Source organism: Elaeis guineensis, chromosome 3 (genome assembly GCF_000442705.2).
Source record: "Elaeis guineensis isolate ETL-2024a chromosome 3, EG11, whole genome shotgun sequence".
NCBI classification, from domain to species: Eukaryota; Viridiplantae; Streptophyta; class Magnoliopsida; order Arecales; family Arecaceae; genus Elaeis; species Elaeis guineensis.
In genome coordinates this window covers 53,657,493-53,677,791 of record NC_025995.2, presented here as the reverse complement: position 1 = coordinate 53,677,791, position 20,299 = coordinate 53,657,493, and positions in this window count along the sequence as shown.

Here is a 20,299-nt window from a genome sequence, read left to right as displayed (position 1 = left end):
ATCTTTTGAAGATCTTGCAGATCAGATCTAGATCTGATTTTTGGAGTAAAGATTCGTGAGGAGAAGATAATCTAGGTCCTACTCAAGTGGATATCGGTAGAGGCCAGATGACTGCATGGCTATTTTAGAACCTCGGACATTGCTGCGATCATCTACAGAGTAATCTAGTTACCCTAGAGGTATTTCTCTAATCCTCAAGTTTTAGATTTAATTTTAGATTAAATATTAGATAATAAGAATCAGATCTAATAGATTTTAGATCTAAAAAAAAGTAGGATATTTTTTTTTAAATATTCTGCCCCAGATCTCATTAGATCTGGAAGATCCTACATGGAAAAAACTGATTTTTCCTTCAACCTACTTTGCTGATGAACAAAAGGTATTTGTCAGTCTTAGGGCAGTCTTTTTAGAAAAAAAAAATTTGGAGAAGGGATTAATGCTTCTAAGGTTGAACTTGAGGAAATTCAACTGGTGAACCGACATAGTCTAGTGAACTCACAGAATCGAATTTGATGAGATCAAACTCAGAACCTGTTGTAGAAGCACCATTAAGGAGATCCAATAGAGTATCGCATCAACCAAATAGATACTACGATTTCTTGATCCAAGATGGGGATCTTGTTGAACTCAATGAGAATAATGAGGGCCCAATCATCTATATGGATGCAATACAGAGGTCCGACTCTGTTAAATGGCTTGAAGCCATGAAATCTGAAATGGAGTCCATGAAGGTCAACGATGTATGGATATTAGTTGACGCACCTGAAGGGGTTAAACCCATAGGGTGTAAGTGGGTCTTCAAAAAGAAGAGGGGTGCAAACGGGAAGGTGGAGATCGATAAAACCCATTTGATTGCCTAGGGTTATCGTCAGTATTATAGTATTGACTATAACGAAATATTTTTACCTATGGCAATACTCAAATCTATTTGGATTATGCTTGCGATAGCGGCATACATGAACTATGAAATCTAGTAAATGGATGTGAAAACAGCTTTTCTAAATGGAGAACTGCAAGAAGAGGTATATATAATACAATTTGAGGGTTTCACATCCATAGATGAGTCTAAGATGTGCAAGCTTCAGAGATCCATCTATGGATTGAAACAGGCATCCAATAGTTGGAACATGTGTTTCGATAAAGTTATCAGAACATATGGCTTCTTTAGGAATGGAGAAGAGCCCTGCATTTACAAATGGATAAATGATTCTGTGATTGTATTTTTTGTTCTGTATGTAGATGACATTCTTTTAATAAAAAATGACATCCCTATATTACAAGGAATAAAAGTCTGGTTATCATCTCAGTTCTCTATGAAGGACTTGGAAGAAGCATCATACATTCTTGGGATGAAGATATATAGAGATAGATCGAAAAGATTGCTTGGATTGTCTCAGTTCACGTACATTGACATCGTGCTGAAGTAGTTCAGCATGGAGAATTTCAAGAAAGGCTATCTTTCAATAGGCCAAAAAATTTTTCTCTCGAAGAAGGATGGTCTGACAACTCCTCAAGAGAGAGAGAGCATATGAGTAGAGTTCCATATGCTTCAATAGTGGATTCTATAATGTATGTCATGATATGTATGAGACCAGACGTGGTATATTCACTAGGGGTAGTGAGCAGATATCAGTCTGATACAGAAAAGAACCACTGAAAGGTCGTAAAGACCATCCTTAACTATTTGAGAAATACTAAGAACCAGTGGCTTTTATATGGTGAAACTGACTTGAAACTAGTGGGGTTCACCGACTTCAACTTTTAGTCAGACCATGATGATAGCAAGAGTGTGTCGGATTATATTTTTACTCTGAATGGTGAAACAATCTGCTAAAAGAGTTTCAAGCAGCATACCGTGGCTGACTCTATTTGTGAAGTATATCATGACATCCGATGCTACGAAGAAAACTGTATAGTTGTGGAAGTTCATAGGCAAGCTCAGAGTGGCACCCTCCGTTGATGGCCATATCTTGTTATACTATGACAATACTAGAGCCATTGCTCAAGTTAAAGATTCGAAGTCCCATCAGCACACCAAGCATATTCTGTGCCGCTACCACCTGATCTGTGAGATCGTGGATCGAGGTGACATCGATCTCTAGAAGATCGACGGAAAAGAGAACCTAGCCGACCCATTTATTAAAGCTCTTGGGATCAAGGAGTTCGATGATCACAAATCGATGATGGGTATACGATACTATACTGATTGGCTTTAGTCCAAGTGTGAGTTGTTGAGAAATGTGTCTCAAAGTCTATCGTTAGATGATTATGCTCATTTTATAAATTATATATGAATTTTTATTAATAAAATTTATTTAGCTTTTCATTACAAATTATCCATCTTGGACCTTTTATGTTGTAATAAAGTCCTTAGGACTATAATTAATCAATAAAAGAAGATTTATCGTTAAGTCCTTAAAAGTGTTCGCGACCAAATAATATGCTATTAATAGGACAATAACAATATCGAGTATAGATCATTGTGTGCCATATGAATTAGTTATCTTCTTAACTAAGGAGTGTGGAGACACTGTTATAGCATGCAGATAGAATATAGGAGTACATTCACATCAAACGTGATCATGTGTCGGGCACTCTGCTATCAAAAGTAGCTCGAGAAGGGTATGGATATAAGTGTCCCTTAGATCTGAGACCACCACGATGACTTATAAGCAACTCATTGTATTTTAGTACCAAATCATCTGAGTTTCTAATTCAATGATGGAAGGATACTGGGTGTAGTCGAGTACTTAACAAGTTGGTGTGTGAGTCAAGATGGAATTGACTCCTCTGAATTAGTAGGAGATATGTATTAGTGTATTTCAATTTAGTAAAACCTTGGCTAGGATAATCCATGTGATGGATTTAAAAGGTTGAAATATAATATGATCGACTTAATTAGGGTTGACAATTAAATTTTAGGCCACATTGAGTATTTGGGTCAAAGGGATGAATTATACGATAACCATACGCCAGTAGGTTCTAGAAGGTTGCTTTGCAATATTTTGACTTATCCGATCATTGGGTCACCATTGCTAGATGGTTATATCGATTAGTATAGAAAGTTATTTTTGTGCTACCATCTTAGGTTCAAACATATGGGGTGACATGTATTAGAAGACTTGATCAGATCAGATGGCTGAAGAGTCTAATTGGATTGTGACTCCGGTGAAGAGTCCTACTTGGACTAGGACTCTGTGCAAGAGTCCCACTGAAACTGAGACTCTACTATTAATAGAAAATTAATTAATAATTAGATTACTAATTAACTAAATTTAATTAAGCAAAGAGCTTTGGATCAAGTCTAATTGAATTAGATTTAGTTCGACTCAGATTGGGTTTGATATGATCAATCTCGATTACAAAAAAATTTTGATCCTGATTCGATCAGGATTTTGACTCGATTAATTTCTAATTGGGTTAGAAATTTGATGTGATATTTAGATTTCTAATTAAATCAGATTTATTTTCATCAATGGGTTCAATCCAAATTTGATTTGGATTAGAATCAAAATTAGAAATGAAGAGTCCTTGTCAACTTGGACTCTATCCTTATCTCTTGCGCCACTCCAGAACCCATGCCAATTTCTCCATGCCTATTTGGATTTGGGTTGTGATTTTTGGCATCATAATAAAGGGTCCAATAAGAGTGGGTGGCAATATTTTATGAGTCATAATCTTATCTCTTGCCTAATTCGAATGTGATCCGAATTAGAGATAAGATGTAAACTAAGAAAGAGATTTTTCATACATGGAATATTTTTGGTGCCATATTCTTTTTTTCTTATTTTTCATGGAGAATATTTTAGCATGTGAAACTTTAAAATCCTTCTCCACACCTTAATAATTTTTTTAAAATTTTTTAGGATGCCAAAAGATGGTTTTGGCATAGACTATTGGTGCCCTTGTAAAAATCCTAATTCCTAGTCTATAAAAAGGGGTCCTCTCTCTTGGACATCCTATGATAAATTCTCTTGCTGGTTTTTATTTTTTAGAGCTCTTCTACTCCTCCTCTCTTCCTCCTCTAGATGTCCTTTACTTTGGAGTGTTCAAGGTGCTTGAAGAAAAGGGAAGAGATCAACCGTTGAAGTTGCTTGCAGGCTAGCACCTCCAAGCCCCTAATCTACGTCAGTCTTTGCATGGATTTTTCTGTAGAGGCTAGATGACTTTGTGTGGCTATGAGTGACTTGAAGAACACTCTCTCCAAGTGTTGGACTAGAGAAGATCAAAATCCAATTGGTTTGGTAATCATCTCTAACCTACATTGATCATACCATTAGATCTAATAGTTAGATCTAGGATTTTAGCATCAAGGAGATCGATGTGTGTTTTTATTTTTAGTTCTAAAGTACATCATATTTCATATTTTCTTCATGGTATGATAGTTGAGATTAGATCTTATGCATGTGATTTAGATTAAATAGTTTAATGTTATTCTTCCGCTACACAAAAGTTTTGAAATTACATGCATAGCACTACCTACATTTCCTTCACATCAAGTATAGGAGCGATTGGCTTTAGTGCAAGTGGGAGATTGAAATAATTATGCCCTACAAGCCCACCATATATGGGATGCGATGAGATATTTTTCTATATTTTATCTTCAAAACTCATGTAGTTGACATTGTTAATTAATAAAATAGGTTTTTTGATTCATTATATGCTGCATCTTATTATTATTTTATGATTATAATGAACCCCATAGGTCTGGATAATGATTTTAGGGTTGTGATGAGATCATATTAGTGAGACCTAAATCTTTGATAGCCTTGATCTAAAATATTTTCATTCATTGGTTCATTCAGTCGGGGATCAATGATATCGATAAGACTAGTATATCCTGTGTATGCTCAGTGGTGAGGGTAGTTGATCTCACAACCACTTATGTGACGATACTAATATTATTGAGTTTCGATCACATAGTAAAAAATAATTTTTAAAATTTTAAAATCATACAAATCAGTAGTTCTATCACATAAAACTATCAAGCCAAAATTCAAACCTTAGAACCACCTTGCTGATATCGATCAAAGCAAAAATAAGCATGCACATAGATGGAAAATTATACTTTAACCAATATGAAAAAGTAGAATATTGGTGTTTTTTCATAAAACCCCAAGGTAGAAGTCTTCCAATGGTGATCCATATGAAAGTTGGCCAAAGTCCTTCCCAACTGAAGCGCTGCTGCTGCCTTGTCTTCTCAAGAACACTATCGACTTCGAACTTGCATCACGATCGCACCATAGCCCAGTTACTTTCGATCTCACCACTAGAATGACATCAAGAAGGCACTATTCAGATCTCATATAACTTAAGATTTGATTTTTAGCTTCAACATATGAAAAAATTAAATCTTAGGGCATTGAAGCAACACTTGCTGAAAATCTCACCACCCTTGTAGCAAATTTTGCCACTCAAAATTTCTCTTTTTTTCTTCAAAAATTTTTCAAAATTTTTCATATATTTATGACATCCCTCCTCTTAGTTTTAACCAAAAATCATTATAAGAAATCATGTGGGGCATCTCCTATAAATAGGGGACCAAGGGATGTCTCATGGGATGAAGGGGCACCAACCTTTGGTGCTCCAACTTCCCACGCACCAAATAAATTCATCAAGTAAATTTTTAGTCTTCTATGTATCATAAAAAATTTAATAAATTTTGGTGACAAAACATAAGATTTTTGATTGGGAATTTAAGATAACGCATGTTAGTTAAGAGCCTTCTTTAAGAAGGACTCTTTATTTCACATGCCAAAATAAGGAGGATGGTATTTATTTTTTATGTGTGTTTTGGTGGACATAGAGGAGTCCTTCTCCACTTAAAATTGATCCAAGTTGGATAAGGATCCAATTTAAATTGACCCAATCCCATTAGGTCAAAACCAACTGGTCTAGGTTAGCTCAAACAATTTGATCTAAACCAATTTGGAAACTTGGGTTAATACAATGTACTAGCATATCAAATTAACCCATAAAATTTATATTAAACTATAATTAGATTAGACCAAGATCAAATCTTAAAGTGTGTGATCCATTGAATTCCAAATCTAGCCAGCAGTGGGCCCAGACTTTCAACGTAACCCTAATTTGATGAGATTAGATCACCCAAAGAGTCCCAATCAACTTAGACTCTTCCAAATTGATTCCAAAATTAAATTCTTTCAATTTTAATGAGCCCACAAGTCAAGATTGACATCTAGCAATATATCATGACTACCCAAAAGATTTAAAATTTTGATAGAAAATTATCAAAATACTTTTCAGTGGTAGTTTCTGTGTAATTCAATCCTTCAGTCAAACAATATCTCAGATGAGCTGTGGGTATGAAAATATGTCAAACCTAATCACTTATCATTATGTATCTCAATTAGAAGGTGATAATTCAGTTAATGACATATTAGAAATCTTTTTCTAATTATCATCCTACTTTGACAAAAGACTTTTGAATCAAAGACCTATGAGATCACATAAGATGTTCGCTCCCCTTATTAGGAGTGACTGATCTCTTATTTATCACTCACAACCTCCATGCACTCTTTATCATATCCAGAACATCCCACACAAGGATCAGAAAATCAAGTTAGGTAGTGAACCAAAACATGGATTCTAGTACACAAGGTACCATGGTGATCTCAAATCTAAGGATCACATACACAACTCCCACTAGAAAATTATCAGTTGACATGTAAAAAAGACTCCATCTGATATTCTCTCATAGATCAATTTAGTGAACTCATTCTCTAATGAGTATCCATATCTTTGTATTAGTATTCCACACAAATGATTGTGAGATCAACCACCCTCATTTCTGAGCATACATAGGATATGCCAGTCTTACCGATATCATTGATCCCTGACTTAATCTACCAACGACTAGAAATATTTTAGACTAGGGCTACTAAAGAATTAGATCTCACTGGAGTGATCTCATCATGGCCCTAAAATCATTGTCCAGACCTATGGGGTTCATTATAATCTTAAAATAAATAAGATGCAGCATATAATGAATCAAAAATATCTTATTTTATTAATAATAAATGTCAATTATATGGGACTGAAAGATAAATTATAATAAATATCCTATCACATTCCATATACAATGGGCTTATAGGGCATTATTCTTTCAATCTCCCACTTGCACTTAAAGCCAATCGCCTCTATACTTAATACCCATGCTATCAAGATGGCGATCAAACTACTGCATTGACAAGGCCTTAGTGAATGGGTCCGCTATATTATTTTTGGTGTCAACTCGCTCCACGATCACATCACATCTTTCGACTATCTCTGGAATGAGGTGGAACTGTCTTAGAATGTGCTTCGATTTAGGGTAAGACTTGGTTCTTTGGCTTGAGCAACTGCCCTAGTATTATCACAATAAAGGGGCACCGGTTGTTTAATCTTTGGAACCACATCCAACTCTATGATAAATTTTTTCATCCAGATGACCTCCTTAGCATCCTCACTTGCAGTAATATACTCAACCTCAGTAACCAAGTTAGCAGTCATTTGTTGTTTAGAACTTTTCCAACTTACTGCACCATCATATGGAGTGAACACATACTCAGATATAGATTTGCTATCATTTGAACAGATTAGAAACTAGAATTGATATAACCTTCTAGTTTTAAATCAGATCCACCATATATCAGAAAAATATCTCTAATTCTTCTCAAGTACTTGAGTATATTTTTCATAGCTTTTCAATGATCCTCTCTGAGATCAGCCTGAAATTTGCTTACAATGCCCAAGATATAAGCCACATCAGGCCTAGTACATAACATAGCATACATTATTGATCCTACAGCCAATGTATAAGGAATAGAACTCATTCTATTTGCTCTTCAGGTATCTTAGGAGACATCTTCTTAGAGAGTTGTATACCATGACCTATGGGCAAGTAACCTCTTTTACTTCCCTTTATATTAAACCTCTTCAACATCAGGTCAATGTACCTAGACTGGGACAAGCCAAGCATCTTTTTTGATCTATCCTTATAGATCTTTATACTAAGTATATAGAATGTCTCACCCAAGTCTTTCATGGAAAACTTTTATGATAGTCAAGTTTTGATCGATTGCAATATCGGGACATCATTCCCAATGAGCAGTATGTCGTCCACATACAAGACCAAGAAAACAATAGCACTCTCACTATTCTTCTTGTACACACAAGGTTCATCTATATTTTTGATGAAGTCAAATGATTTGACTGTCTCATCAAAATGGATGTTTTAGCTCCTCGATGCTTGCTTTAATCTATAAATGATCTATTCAGCTTGCATACCTGATTTGCTCTCTTACTTGAGATAAATCTCTTTGGCTGAGTTATATAGACTTCTTCCTCAAGGTTTCCATTGAGGAAGGCAGTCTTGACATCCATGTGCTAGATCTCATAGTCATGATAGCTACTACAGCAAGCATTATCCGAATAGACTTAAGCATAGCTACCGGCAAAAATATTTCTTCATAATCAACAACTTATTTTTGCTTAAAACCTTTTGCCACAAGCCTAGCCTTATAGGTCTCTACCTAGCCATCTGCTCCAATCTTCTTTTTGAAGATCCATTTATAGCCTATTGGGGTCACACCCTCAAGCGCATCAATCAAAGTCCATACTTGGTTGACATACATGGAATTCATTTCGAATTTCATGGCATTGAGCCACTTATCAAAGTCACTACTCATGACAGCTTCTGAATAGATCATGGGATCATCATTCTTAATGATGTGGGTTGTGTTGTCATTCTCAATGACAAACCCATACTTGAGTAGTACATTACGTACTCTACTCGACCTTCAGAGAGGAGGTGTGTGTAGTGACTGTGCCTCAACAATGGGTACATCTGGTTGCGAACCATTTGATGAGTCCTAAATAGATTATAGGTTTTGAACTTCCTCGAGTTTAACAGACCTCCCACTACCTCTTTTTTAGATAAACTCTTTCTCCAAGAAAATGACATGCCTACAAACAAACATCTTTTGTTGAGTAGGGTTATAGAAGTAGTATCCTATACTCTCCTTGGGATAACCTACAAACCTACATCTTTCTGATCTAGCATCTAGCTTATGTCCATTAATATTTTTCACATAAGTTGGGCACCCTCAAATCTTAAGATGCTTAAGATTGGGTCTTTTTCTTTTTCATATTTCATATGGAGTGCTAGAAATAGATTTTGAAGGCACTTTATTTAAGATATACGCTGCAGCCTCGAGGACATATACTTAAAAGGATATCAGAAGATCTATGAAACACATCATGAGCCACACCATATCTAATAAAATATGATTTCTTTTTTTCATAATTCTATTTAATTGTGGAGTATAAGGAGGTGTCCATTGAGATAGTATTCTATTTTGTTTTAAATAATCGAGAAACTCACTGGATAAGTATTTTCTTCCTCAATCCGATCGAAGAGTTTTAATACTTTTACTAGTTTGTTTTTCGATCATTCTTTGATACTCTTTAAATTTGTCAAAAGCATCAGATTTATATTTATTAAATACACATCCAAATCTTGACCTATCATCAGTAAACATGATGAAGTAAAAGTATTCACCTCTAGCTTGAGTCGACATTGGACCACATACATCAGTATGTACAAGATCCAAAATGTCACTCACCCTATCTCCATGTCTAATAGATGGAGTCTTGATCATTTTTTTGATGAGACAAGATTCACAAGTTTCATATGATTCATAATCATAAGGATCAAAAAAATTATCTTTGTATAACTTGTTAATCCTTAACTCATTTATATGGCCAAGTCGGCAGTGCCAAAGGTATGTGATATTCACATCCTCTCTCTCTCTTTTCTTCATATTATCAATATGAAGCACATTATCATTAAGTGAAAAAAACATAAGATCATTATCAATAAAAGCACTTCCATAATATTCGGTAGAAAAATAAATAGAACAACCATTGTTCTACAATTATTTCAAAATCTTATTCCAATAACAATGGTACAGAAATAATATTTCCAACAATATCTGAAATATAATAATAGGTCTTCAGTTTCAAAACTTTGCCCAAAGGTAACTTCAAAATCCTGGTTCCTACGGCTTCAACCTGAATAGACTCTCCACTAGCATCGAACAGCTCGAAGTCACCTTTATTCAGATTTGTTATTTTCTGTAAACCCTGTAATGATTTGCAAAGGTATGAACCATAGGCGATATCCAATACCCAAGAATCTAAAAATAAAGTACTTAATGATAAATTAGTTTGTATCATATACAAACCTTTAGCAATATTTATCGATTTCACGGTTGCAAGGTACTTCTTGCAATTCCTCTTCCAGTGGCCCTCCTTATCACATTGATAACAAGTACTTTTGGTGGAGACCTTCTTTATCTTCTTCTTGAAGATGCTAGCCTTAGGGTTCATCTTTTTTTTAAAACCCTTCTTTGCCTTCTTCTTGCTGATCTTATCAACATGAAGGACTTGAGCATTTTCACCCTTGAAATGGCTTTCTGCTATTTTCAACATGTTCAGCAGTTCTGGTAGACTGATGTTTAGTTTATTCATATGATAATTAATAACAAACTATAAAAAAGAGTCAGGGAGAGACTGCAGGATCAAATCCTAGCTTATTTCACCATCCATGGCAAAACCCAGTTATCCTAGTCGAGTGATCAAATCAATCATTTTTAGGATATGTGATTGCATGAAAGAACCTTCAGTCATATGGGCACGGAATAGCTGCTTCGATATCTCATATCGAGCAGTTCGACTTTGTTCCCCATATAGCTTTTTAAGATTAAGGAGAATAGAGGGAACATCATATCCTCATGCTGTCTCTGGAGCTCATTGCTCATAAAAGCAAGCATGATGCATTTGATAGTCACACTGTTATCTTTCTACATCTTATATGTGGCTCTTTCCTCCTCGAAAGCATCTTCCTCAAGAAAAACTAGAGCAGATATATCCAGAATGTAGGAGACTTTCTCCTGAGTGAAAGTGAACTTGTTTGCATCTAGGATACCTCTAAGCGAAAGTGAGGATGCCCTATGTGTAGATAATCTACAACAATAAGAACATAATATAAGCAGATGACTCATGATGACATGCACAACTAGACTAGGATTTTTATCTAATTATGTCTTCCACTATTTTATCGAACTTCATAGCCCTCAAGTATGAAAATCAAAATATTCTAATATTTCTTAGTGGGTTGAGATCCCTAATCCTCACAAATACCTTGTAGATAGCACAACAAACATTCATGAGTTCAAGAGTAGGTAACTCTTTATCAATTATACCTTTACAATTCTCAACATCATTCACTCTGGCCTCTAGATCATATATAGTCTTATGAATAGCACAATAAACTATAGTGTTCTAGTTAAGTTGACCCTTCAATCCCATATGGTCATACTTAAATAATGCTGTCCTTGTGAATAGCACAATAAAGCAACACCATTCAAATATGCCATAAGCATCAATACGCACTTGATCAACATTATGTCAATTTCTATAGTAAGCCTTGTAGATAGTACAACAAGCTCACTAAGATCTTGACATACTCTATCGATCAAGTTTAAAGGAAGACCCTTATAATATCTACACCACTAATCAATCTAAGTTCGAAAATCAACAAGACCAAATTGGCCAGGTAAGTAGGTGGGAGGCTCTCCGTAGCTTTTCTAGACACCAACAGAATTGGCCAGACCAGTATACAGACCTAATTATAAAATGAACATTTACACTTTCCTCGACACCAATGGATCTTAAGAATTTGACTTTTGATTAAAAAGTGAATCCCAATATTATAACTTAATATAATTAAATGAGAAACTTTGAACTGATCTCGGCACATCCTAACTATAAGTGCATAAAATGTACACTACAAATTATATAAATTTACATGCTTCAACTATTCATAATAGCAATCATATTATCATGCTAATATATATATATATATATATATATATATATATATATATATATATATATATATATATATATATATATATATATATAAGGGTGCAATCAAAGTCATAAGATATGACTAATAAATACATATAATATAACAAACCCTAATCTAATTAGACACGCATAACATCCTTATATCTAATATATCGATTTAAGCATCATGCAATCATGATAATAAAATTTTAAATTATCATAAATTTATAATTTAATAATTAAAATTTAGAATCATGGTTCACTAAAAGTCAAAAATAATTTTTGAGTTTGAAGAATCAATGCTAAAAATAATGCTACATTTTTGGTAAGATATGAAAAAGAATGATTCTATGCTACCAAATTGCACTTGTTTGATCGAATCGGACAAGGGTGGCTTTGATACCACTGTTGGATTCTAACCACACAATAGAAAGTAATTTTTAAAATTTTAAAATCATACAAATCAGTATTTGTATCACATAAAACTATCGAGCCGAAATCCAAACCCTAGAATCACCTTGCCGATATCGATCAAAGCAAAAACAAGCATGCAAATAGATAGAAAATTATACTTTAAACAATATGAAAAGTAGAATATTGATATTTTTTCATAAGTTCCCAAGATAGAAGTCCTCTAATGGTGATCCACACAAAAGTTGATCAAAGTCCTTCCCAACCAGTGCACTATTGCAGCCTTGTCTTCTCAAGAATACTATCGGCTTCGAACTTATGTCACGATCACACCAAATCTCAGTTGCTTTCGATCTCACAACCAAAATACACTAAGAAGACACTCTTCAGATGTCATACAACCTAAGATTTGATTTTTAACTCTAACATATGAAAAAATCAAATCCTAGGGCACTCAACACTTGTTGAAAATCTCACTACCCTTATAGCAACTTTTGCCACTCAAAATTCCCTTTTTTTTTCTTCAAAATTTTTTTAGAATTTTTTTTATATTTACCACATCCCTCCTCTTAGTTTCAGCCAAAAATCACCATAAGAAGCCATGTAGGCCATCCCCCATAAATAGGGTACCAAGGGACATCTCATGGGATGAAGGGGCGCTAACCTTTGGTGCTCCAACTTTCCATTCACCAAATAAATTCATCGAGTGAATTTTTGATGATCTAATTACTTAAAGTAGAAGGACTCTTAGTCTTCTATGTTTCATAAAAAATTTAATAAATTTTGGTGACAAAACATAAGATTTCTGATTGGGAATTTAAGGCAACACATGTTAGTTAAGAGCCTTCTTTAAGAAGGACTCTTTACTTCAAATGTCAAAATAAGGGGGGTGGCATTTATTTTTGTGTGTGGATTTTGGTGGGTGTAGAGGAGTCCTTCTTCACTTAAAACTAATCTAAGTTGGATAAGGATCCAATTTAAATTGACCCAATCCCATTAGGTTAAAGCCAATTGGTCTAGGTTAGCTCAAACAATTTGATCTAAATCAATTTGGAAACTTAGATTCATACAATGTGCTAGCATATCAAATAAACCCATAGAATTTATATTAAACTCTAATTAGATTAGACCAAGGTTAAATCTCAAAGTGTGTGACCCATTGAATTTCAAATCTAGCCAGCAATGGACCCAAACTTTCGACATAACCCTAATCCGATGAGATTAGGTCACCCGAAGAGTCCCAATCAACTTGGACTCTTCCAAATTGATTTCAGAATCAAATTCTTTCAATTTTGATGAGCCCACAAGTCAAGACTAATATTTAGCAATGTGTCATGACTATTCAAAAGATTTAAAATTTTAATAAAAAATTATCAAAATACCCTTTAGTGGCAAGTTTCCTTGTAATTCAATTCTTTAGTCAAACAATATCCCAGATGAGCTGTGGGTATAGAAATATATTAAACTCAATCACTTATTATTATATATCTCGATCAGAAGATGATGATTCAGTTGATAATATATTAAATTTTTTTTTCTAATTATCATCTTGCTTTGGCCAAAGACTTCCGAATCAACGACTTATGAGATCACATAGGATGTTCACTCCCCTTATTAGGAGTGGCTGATCCTTTATTGATCACTTATAGCCTCCATGCACTCTTCACCATATCCAGAATGGCCCATATAAGGATCAAAAAATTAAGTTAGGTAGTGAACCAAAATATAGATCCAAGTACATAAGGTACCGTAGTGACCTCAAGTCTAAGGATCACATACACAACTCCCATTAGAGAATTATCACTTGATATATAAATAAGACTCCATCTGATATTCTCTCACAAGTTAATTTAGTGAACTCATTCTCTAATGAGCACCCATATCCTTATATTAGTATTCCCACACAAATGGTTGTGAGATCAATCACCCTCATTTTTGAGCATACATAGGATATGTCAGTCTTACCGGTATCATTAATCTCTGACTCAATGTATCATTGACTAGAAATATTTTAGGTTAGGACTACCAAAAAATTAGGTCTCACTGGCATGATCTCATAATGACCCTAAAATCATTACCCAGATCTATGAGGTTCATTATAATCTTAAAATAAATAAGATGCAGTATATAATGAATTAAAAATATCTTATTTTATTAATAATAAATATTAATTACATGAGATTGAAAGATAAATTACAATAAACACCCTATCGCATCCCATATTCGATTGGCTTGTAGGGTATTATTTTTTCAAATATAAGGATGTAGATGCTCATTAGAGAATGAGTTCACTGAATTAATTTACGAGAGAATATCTATTAGAGTCTTATTTATATGTCAACTGATTGTTCTTTAGTAGGAGTTGTGCAAGTGATCCTTTGACTTAAGATCACCATGGTACATTGTGTATATGAATTCATATTTTGGTTTACTTTCTAACTTAATTCTTTGATCCTTGTGTGGGGTATTCTGGATGTGGTGAAGTATGCATAGAGATTGTGAGTAGTCAATAAGGGATTGATCACCCCTAATAAAGGGAGCGAACATCCTATGTGATCTCATAGGTTGATGATTCTGAAAGTCTTTGACCAAAGTAGGATGATAATTAGAAAGGGGTGTTTAATGTATCATCATTTGAATCATCAGCTTCTAATCGAGATATATTTAGATAAGCAATTAGGCTTGACATGATTCCATGACCATAGCTCATTGGGGTGTTGTTTGACTGAAAGATTGAACTACATGATAACTTGCCTCTGAAGAATATTTTGATAATTTTAATGAAATTTTATCTCTTTTGGATAGTCATGACACATTGTTAGACATTAATCTTGATCTATGAACTTATAAAAATTAAAAAAAATTAATTTAAAAATTAATTAGAAAGAGTTCTAGTTAATTGGAGCACTTGGACTGACGTAGTCTAATCGGATTAGGGTTTGGTCAAGAGCCCGAGTCTACTGTTGGCTAGATTTGGAATCCAATGGGTCAAATACTTTAAAATTTAATCTTGATCTAATTCAATTAGAATTTATTACAAATTTTAAGGGTTAATTTGATATGCTAGCATATTGTATTAATCTGAGTTCCCAATTAGGTTAAGTTCAAAGTGTTTGAGCTAAACCAGACCTGCTGCCTTTGACCTAATTGGATTAGGTCTATTTTAATTGGACTCCTACCTAACTTGGAAGAGTTTCAAGTGTAGAAGGATTCCTCCATGCCACCCTAGTGTCCACACCAAAATTAATGCCACCCGCCCTCTTTTATGCATTAAAGAAGATGGAGAGTCTTTCTTCTTTAAGACTCTTAACAATCTCTTCAGTTTCCACTATTTCCTTAATTATCATATGTCAGAATTAAATGTAGAAATTATGAGGCACAGAAGAGGAAGAGTCCTTCTATGTGAAGCCTCTTCTGCACTGCTTAATTTATCAGAGAATTTATTTCTCTGTGTGAGGAAGTAGAGCACCAAGAGTTGGCGCCCTTTGGAACTCCTTGCCGTCCCTTCTTTTCTTATTTAAATGGGATGCCACCTATGGGATAGGGGCTGAGATATTCTGAGGTTTTGGTGTGTGATAAGTGAGAAAAAAATTAGAAAAAAATAAAAAAAAAGGTAAAAAAAAGAAAAGAAAAAAAATAGAAAGATGAGAGGTGAAAAGAGAAAAAAAAAGAGGGCAAGTGTGGTATGCTTGTCCTAGGGTTTGATTTTTTTATGTGTTGAAGTATAAAATCAAATCTTAGGTTGTAAAATTTTTGAAGAAAATTCTCTTGGCGTGATCCTAGTGGAGGAATCGAAGGTAAAAGTGTGTTGGTGCGATCGTTCTTTGAGAAGGAAGCTGATAGTATTCTTGTGAAGAAAAGGTTGCAGTGGTGCACCAGTTGGGAAGGACCTTGATCATCTTCCATATAGATCACCATTGGAGGACTTCTACTATGAAATCTCATAAAGATCACCTTCTAACCATATTACTCATTTCAGTAAGTATAAGTTTCTAATTCTTTGCATGCTTGATTTTGGTTTGTTCGACATCTACAAGGTGATTCTAGGATTTGAGTTTCGATTTGACAGTTTTAATTGTTAAAGCTTTTGATATTCATGTTAAAATTTTTTAAAATTTATATTTTTCTATGTGACCAAAATCCAATAGTGAAGATATTAAAAATAGTGATTGAGGTATTTATAAAATTATATGCTTCATTTTATCATGCTTTAATAATTTGGTTGAATGCATCAAAGGGGATCCTAGGGTTTAGGGTTTTGGGTATTGTAGGATTTTATAAATATTTTGAAATCTAACCTTTTGCTATGTACCAAAATCCAACTGTCTTAATATCTTCAATTTTCAAATCTAGATTACTTAATTCTAAATTAAGTATGTGAAATGTATGTTTCTGTTTGTAGAACTATTCTACTAGGATTTCAAGTGAAACATAATCATATATCATACAATTTTTAGATCCTAAAATCTAATTTTTAGATCTACATTTAATAATTAAACATGTATAAATCTAATCTATATATCATATATACATCAAATGTATCATGACCACTTTTAGATCACTACCGATTATATTATATGCAACCTACAATTCAGATCTTAAAATAATTTTTATATATGTATTTATCTCATTAAAATTATAATGAATCATGAATCACTTTAGATCTAATCTAAACATATTCATGATCAAAATAATTTTAAAATTTTATTTGCTGTTCTTCTTCATAAGACTTGATCACAATGGCACCCCTACTCGTCATAAGAAAATCCATCGAATAGGCAAGAGAGGGACTTAATCCCTACTTTCTCTTATGACTGAATGGCCTGATGATCATTTCAATTCGAGTACTGGACTACTAAAAATAAAAATCTAATTTTTAAAATTAATTACATCTACATGTACATTGTCTAACAATTTATATATGTGATATGTAGAAAAATTCAGACGTGCACTTATAAATATGATCATATCATTGATATTTTACATCTAATCTAATTAGATCAATGTATTATATACATATCTCAGATCTGAAACTAAATTTATATAGCTTATAAAATATAAAATTCAAATCTAAAATTATATAGAAAAATATTTCAAACATATGCATGAATGCATGGAAATAAATTTTTTGGTTAGACCAGATTTTGCGTTATGTAGAAATTTTGTTTGAAATTATATCTAAAAATCTATCAAAATAGATTCAATTTAGATCTTGATTAAGCCTAGTTTCCAACCTAAAATAACACCATAAAAATTTTATTAAAATAGATTTAAAATAGATTTTAATTTGGTTGTTATTTCAGCAAAAATCTGTATCAAAAGAATTCTATTACAATAGATTTATAATAACTTTCAATCAACCATTGATTTGATTCTTGAAATCTAGTCAAAATTAGATCAAAAATTTTATATTAATAGTTCAAATTAGATCTATAATCTATCATAAAAATTTGATTATATATCATATATATACATACCAAAAAATTAAATCTATTCATCCATATATCTGAAAGAAGAGAAACCTATTTCTTGCAGATGATCTGGGTTGCATCTAAAATTTTCTATATATTTAACTAAATAAAGATTAAATCTTTACCCAAATTATAGTGGAATATGAATCAAATCTCTAAAATCTAGATTCAACCTTCGCATAGGCCTGAAATTGCAGGTCCGCTACTTCGCGCGCATGCTAGGCAATGTTGGAAAGCGGGATGAATCTTTGGATTGATGCACCTTCGCAAGGCCACCAAGGAATGGAAGAGAGGTGCTAATATAATATCTCACACTAGCAAAGGGGATGCCCAAGGAGGGCCTATGCCAAGAGGAAGAGGGGCGGCAAGGAGGAGGATACGCCAAGAGGTTGGATTTCCACAAGCTCTCACATCTCTTTCTCTCTTTCTCACAATCTAATTTCTATATCCATAGGTAGAGACTCTCTCTATTTATAAATAATTTTTATGATCCAATAAGTACAGGACTCTTAATTCAAACAAACTCTGAATTGATCCATAATTTATCAAAGAAGGACTCCTACATGAGAAAGGATTGGTGCCTTATATGGCACCTACTTTGCACCCACGCCCACACCCATGTGGGATGGCCCACAACCAGCACCATACCAGGTGCTGATCAGCCATAAAGGTGAGAGAGTCTTAGTGAAAATGGACTCTAAGGATTTCATCCAAAATTGATTCAATTCGAAGTTGTTTTAAAATAATTTCGAAAGACTGTCAATCCTAAACTGTTGAGGACTTTAGGACCAAGTCTTGTTGGAATTCGAAGTTTGGTGCATGCATATGTATTTCAAAAATTTTATTTTCTAAAAGTCATAGTGGAGAATAAGATTAAAATATTTTTAATCTAAATTATGCATGCATGAAAATATAAAACCACATGGATCTATCTCATATGCTGAAATTAATATATATTGAAATTCAGATTGTGATCAAATCACATATTTATTTTGCAATCTTTTTCTTCGAATCTGGATCTGAAAGAGAAGAGATTCTCTTTTAGCTATACAAGTATCTAATCTCTATGAATATCCACTCGAGATCAGCCTGGAACAGCCCTCTTTAATTTGAATTTTGATCTCCCAAAATTCAGCCTGCTGAATCTGAACGAAGCCTGGATCACAATCAATGCTTTATCTTTCTCCTTGATCTTCTTCTTCTCCTCTTTTTTAGAGTTTCTTCTTGCTTTATACTACTATAAAATACCAGTAACCAGCAAATTATGGGATGCCCAACACCTTGGGTGTAGAACTCCTTGGGACTCGCGTCCCAAGGGATGGGCGTGTAGAACGTCCAAGAGAAGAGAAAGGGAGAGGAAAAGAGAGTGAGGGGAGAGCCTTTGGGTGTGAGAGGCTACCAGTTTGGATACTCTAGAGATCTTAGGAGAGGTCTCTTTAAATAGGTACAAAGATTGAATCCTATTCAATCATATAATACAAGTCCTACTTGCATTGGGTTTCCTATTAACTTAAGTTATCCAACTTACTTTAGGAGACTCTTTTGGTGCCAACAATTAGAGCCCTTACACCCATAATTAGACACCCAAAAACATACCTAAGAGACACCCCATAAGAGAACTAAAAGTTCTCTAAACAATGGACATGCCCAACTTGATCAAATCAAGGTGGCACCCAAAAATAACTATCAAAGAAATTAATTAGGAACTTGCACCCTTAATTAATATGATCCATAACCTTAGACACCCAACAATTGAAGTCTCATAAATATTATCATATAGATTATTAACAGATAATTAAGTTAGAATTATCTTATTAAATAAGTAATCCTAATGGAAAGAGGAATTGGATCCAACCATGTGCTCGCAAGGTTATCATGAACTCAATAGGTTTTTCTAAATCCAATTGACACTTCATAAGCTTAATTACTTATTTCAGGCCTAATCCCTTTGTTTTGTGATCCCATAGATTCAATTCTATCTGGTAGTAAGATATACAATGATCTTTATCATTGTATCATTGAAATTCTTTTTTATGAGTCAAAATAATTCCACTCTAACTCAGCAAGGATTGTCGATCTAGAATGATTCTAGTGAGCTCTCACAATCCACCAGTGACACCTAGCAGTATGTAGTGGTAACTCAGTACAACTGAAATAAATCTCTAGGTGTAGTTAACATGTGATTTAGTCCTTCTATCATGAGTCCTGACTAGATGACAGATCATGGATAAATCATTAAATTTTAACATCAGTCATATGATAGATTTGATTAGCTCAAGTCCAGTTGTGACTTCTATGAAAATTTTTTTCTATCAATCATACTACTATGGTCATAGATTCTTGAACTTAGCCTTTCAAATTTCATAAGACTACTCCTCTCTATCAAGGTCGATAGATCCTATTTTGATATATATCCCACTCCTACAATGGATCAACTGTCATTAACATTCACTACAATGGCTCATTGAGATCTATGTTTATGTGTCAGTCAAACTTCAGCAGCC